At 45.6% G+C, this 4,559-nt stretch overlaps 1 protein-coding gene across 3 annotated transcripts in view; it reads left to right on the plus strand.

Moving 5' to 3' along the window:
- Window positions 1-1,539: 1,539 nt before the first annotated feature.
- Rnf144b (ring finger protein 144B) overlaps window positions 1,540-4,559 on the plus strand; it is a 54,636-nt gene continuing 51,616 nt past the window's right edge. For 2 of the 3 annotated variants that reach the window (XM_031359573.1, XM_031359575.1), the window contains exon 1: window positions 1,540-1,925. The gene's annotated coding sequence lies outside the window, so the exon portion shown is untranslated. The remainder of the gene's footprint in view (window positions 1,926-4,559) is intronic. The other variant, XM_031359574.1, reaches the window with a different exon arrangement.

Consider the following 4,559-nt stretch of genomic DNA (forward strand, 5'->3'; position numbering starts at 1 on the left):
AAAGTAGCATGATTGTGTCTGGCCTGTGTTTTCTTTCATACTGGCTTCTCCCCTTATCCTGCTGATAAGGGCTCGCATCTTAATTGCAAGGTGATGTAAAAAGTGGACTCTTGAACTTTGGCTTGAGGCTCAGAAGATTGGTATCAACACTGAGGAATGAGCTGGTCTGTTAGGAGGCAGTCTGCTTATCGTCCCTGTCTCTTGTCCCTCAGGAATGGTTACCGTATCAAGAATCTTTCTGGGGGTAGGTTATCGGGACCCTAAGCCCCACTCAATCTGAAGTTAGTTCTTCATTCTCCTCATTTTTGCTAATACATATTTTTCTCACTAAACCAATTTTGATCTTATCACAGGGTTTCATCCAGCCCCTTAACTCTCCCTAAACATCCTCCTTAAACTCATTTGTTTGGGTTAAAATAACTAGGACTTTGCAAGCTCAAATGTTTTCTGGTTATATGATTTTAGGTTCCCCCCCCCTTTTTTGTTTTTTGTTTTCAAGATAGTGTTTCTTTGTGTAACCCTGTCCTAAAACTCACCCTATAGATTAGTTGGCCTCAAACTCAGAGATCTGCCTGCCTGAGTGCTGGGATTAAGGGCCTGTGCTACTCTGACCTTGGGTCCTTATTGTGTATTCTACTGTCTACAGTTCCTCTCTTCCCTCTTCCTTTCTAGCTTTACACACACACACACTCACTCACACACACACACACACACAAACACACGCACGCACACACACTCACACACACACATGCACACACACACACACACACACACACACACACACACACACACACACACACACACGGTGTTCTGAACGTGGCTTTCCTGGGAGCTGAGAGGTGGATTCCTTACAGCACCCGTTTACCTGTCCCAGGAAGCATCTGTGAGCCCATTCTCTTCAGGAAGTCCATCCTGACCTTAGCTGCTAAAGGAAAAGTAAGGTTGCAGAGAGCCTGCAGAAAAATGCCAGAGATCTTTCAAAACTACAATGTTCAACAGGTTTGGGCCTGTACTTGTGACCTATGGGGGCCGGCAGTGAGAGTGAGGGCTTGCCATTTATTAAAACACAGTACTAGTACTAATTAAGTATCCACAGTCATGGCACACAACTTCTGTTTTCTGGATTAGCTGTTAGATTGCCGTTAAGTGAGAATACAACTAGTTAGCTTACATGTGCTTCTCACATCTTTTGTTGACAAAGCCCTTAAAGTGAAATCATTGTAAGTACACTAAAGCTTCTAACTCGATTTGCCCACATCAGACGCACTTGGACAGCCAAGGTACACACTTGAGTCGATGTAGGGTGAGCGAAGGGGGGTGGGGAAGCTTTGAGGGAGGCGAGCAGGCAAGTCAAGGGCTGTTAAAAGTGGAAGAGGAAAGGTGGCCTGTGAAGACACAGAGAGACAGCAAGAGCTGCAGGCCAAGGTGAAGCTCGCGGGTGAGCTGGAGGAAGCGCAGTGGGAGGTGCTGCCTGCACCCGGCCCGGGATTCCTGGGACAGTGCCAGGTCCCCTATCTGAGAGCCGCTGCTCCGCGCTCTGCCTGCATGGGATCGGACAGGGTTAAGGCCATCACCTGCAGTCGAAGTGCGACCCAGATGGGAAGTAGGAAGTGCGGCGCCGAGCTTCCTGTATAAATAAACGCTTTGGCTGCTGCGCGCCCCGAGCTGCTGGCTGGTTCTGCAAGGTTCCTGCCTGTCAAGACAAGGAGGCGGAGAGGGACTCCTCCTCTTCCCGAGCTGTAGGTCTGGGCGTGGAGTCCTGTGGCAGTCCTGCAAAAGTCTAAAGCTGTCAGTCGGGCGGAGCACTCGGGGAGAGGGGAGAGAATGAGAGAGCCCTTCCTCCCCGGTGTGCCAGCTGTCCCGGTTGGCCCAGGCTGGACCTGCTAGAGAGACGCCAGCAGCCTGAGGACCTCAGCTCCAGCCAGGTAGGTCTAGAAGGGGTGTTTGTGCGCAGGATGCAGGCGGTGCAAGCCAGGAAGGCTGCTAGCTTAAATACGGAGAGGGACGGGACCGGACTGAGGCTACCCGGTGGTTTTTGCTAAATTCTATTTCCAGGACTTAAGCCATGCAGAACTGCATGCATTCCAATGCCTCAAACACCTGTTAACTTTATTTATTTTTAAAATAAGTGTTTTTGAAAAGGTCAAAACAAATTAGTTTACTTTCTAATAAAGGGATCTTTATAGACTTTACCATAAATTGCATATTGGACCAATCTTCTGGTATGTCTCGAGGGGAGACTGGCAGTTGGCTGTCTACCTTCTGTTATTTGGAAATGCACAGTAATATGTTGACACACAAAGCTATGAATAATACGTTACATTAACCTCGGAGTCTGGGCTATACATTATGGTGATTTTTTTTTAACCAGTTAATTGCTGATAAGAGAGAGAGAAGCTCTACCCTGTTTTCAAGTTGATGTTAGAATAAAACTGATCCCGAGGAAAGGTATCTTGGCTAGTTCCCCCCAGCGCCCCCTTTCAGGGATTCTCCTGTTAATCTTGTGCACACCCCCTTTACTTGAGATTTCTCAGAAGACAGGTCTCTGTATGTATCCCCTGGCTTTCAGCCCCAGCTACCTTATCAAAACTGGAGCTGGGACTCTTAACAAGACCATCAGAGGTTCTGGTTAGGCACTTCTGACTGTTGGTTTTAACACCAGAGGTATGGCTCGAAGGATAATGTCCTCAGCAGTTTTGAAGCAGCGGATGAGGGGTGTCTCTGCCCAGAAGGAAAATAAATGAACGTTGACATGACTCAGTTTTTAGGGTGTGGGTAAGAGGCAAAAGGAGCCCAGCCGGTCTTCACTGGGCTGCTGGCAGTTAAACTATCTGCTGCAGCTTCCCTGAGGTGAGTTTCTTGCTCTCTGCTTCCATTCACGTCTGATTCCTCCCTCGCTGGCTCCCTCCTCCTCACTGGATCTTTGTAAACCTAAATCCTTTTCCTCATGGGCATCAGACCCTTAAGTGTTTCTGAAACTACCTTGAACAGAAAGAGAGGAATTTAAAAAAAGGAAAGAAATCTAAAGCAGACCTGTAAAGTCTCTTGGAGATAGCTGTATAATGAAGTCCAAGGCTACCAGTTCCTCTACCACCAGCCCTTGGGTACCTTTGGTTAGCATTTTCTGCTTTTGAGTGGGCATCAAGTTGGAAGTGGTGGGAGGAGGGAAGGAGGCAGGGAGGGAGGGAGGGGAGAGGCGGGGGAGAGAGAGAGACAGAGAATGAGTTAGTTCTGTTTCCAAAATACCTTGTAAGTGCCTTCACTCATCCAGAGTGTAGAACAGCACGATTAACGTGTGCAGCAAATGGGAAAAAGATGTCAAGTGGCAGAATCCAAGCACTTGGATTTTTTTTATTGAAAATAAACAGTAAGAGAAAACTTAACCTAAAATCTCCTAGGTTGTCACCCTAGATAACTGCAGCCTCCGCTATCATGCTGGAAGGCAGGCTTGAGTGTGGCCAAACACTGACCATTTACCCAGGGCTTTACAAATATTTACAGTCATCTATGCCAAATATCTTTGTGCTGAGCCCCAACGAATATTCTCAGCGTTCAAAAGCCCCATTCTCATGAATGGTCTCAGTTCACTGGCCAGGTTTTTTTTTTTTTTTTAATTTTTTTTATTTTATAAGGCATCCAAATTTCTAAACTAGGTCAGTGTAAGACACGTCTCTTTAAAATAATCAGTTTTAGGATCTCAGATTATGAACCAGTTTTGTTTTGTTTTGTTTTGTTTTGCCAAGTTGTACAAGCAAAATGAAAAGTATGCTCTCTCTGAGAAAACAAAAACAAAAACAAAACCCTTTATTTTATCTACCCAGCAAGATAATTTAGCTTCCTGGAAAACATCTTTGTTTTCAACAGTGTGAATACTTTTAATCAGGACAAAAAAAAATGTGCATTTGAAATTTCTTTCTGGAAAAATTGTTTCAATATTTAGAAGCCTGGGAACATTTAGACACACTGGGAATTGTTTCTCTGAAGTTGATGCTAGTCCAGCCTTCTGTGCCTCCCCTGGCTTTTTCAGCATGGCGTCTCGTTCTCCTTAGGTGGGATTCTTGGTATTTGCTATCACCGGTTGAGGCAGCTGTCGGGAGTCATCTGCCCTCAGAGGATGGTGCAAGAGCAAAGTCCGAACCGTTCTGGGGACTGCTCCTACTTTGTGGAATCGATTATCCTGGATGTGGGAAAGGGACCAGGCTGTCATGCAAAGTCATGCTTGACACTTCAAGGAGTGGTTATCTGATGCTACTGCCCCTCAGTCTATAGACTTTTCTTCCAGAGATTTCTGCCTTAACTTATAGACACTCCCTAGTTATACTAAGTTACCAATGTCTTTGATTTATTAGGAGTGAATGTGGATGAGAACCAGGCCTTTAATATATAGTCATAAAATTTGTCTATTGTCGAGTGGCTCTTTCCAAGGAGCTTGATGCTGAGGACAGAAAGCCAGGTAAAAAGTAGTGTGGCCTCTGTCCTGAAGGGGTTGTTGTTATCTTGGCAGTGAATTTCAATAAGTGGCAACTTTTCATTTATGTTGTTTTGCCGGAATACAAAAA

The sequence above is a fragment of the Mastomys coucha genome, unplaced genomic scaffold (assembly GCF_008632895.1).
Source record: "Mastomys coucha isolate ucsf_1 unplaced genomic scaffold, UCSF_Mcou_1 pScaffold7, whole genome shotgun sequence".
Classification (NCBI taxonomy): Eukaryota; Metazoa; Chordata; class Mammalia; order Rodentia; family Muridae; genus Mastomys; species Mastomys coucha.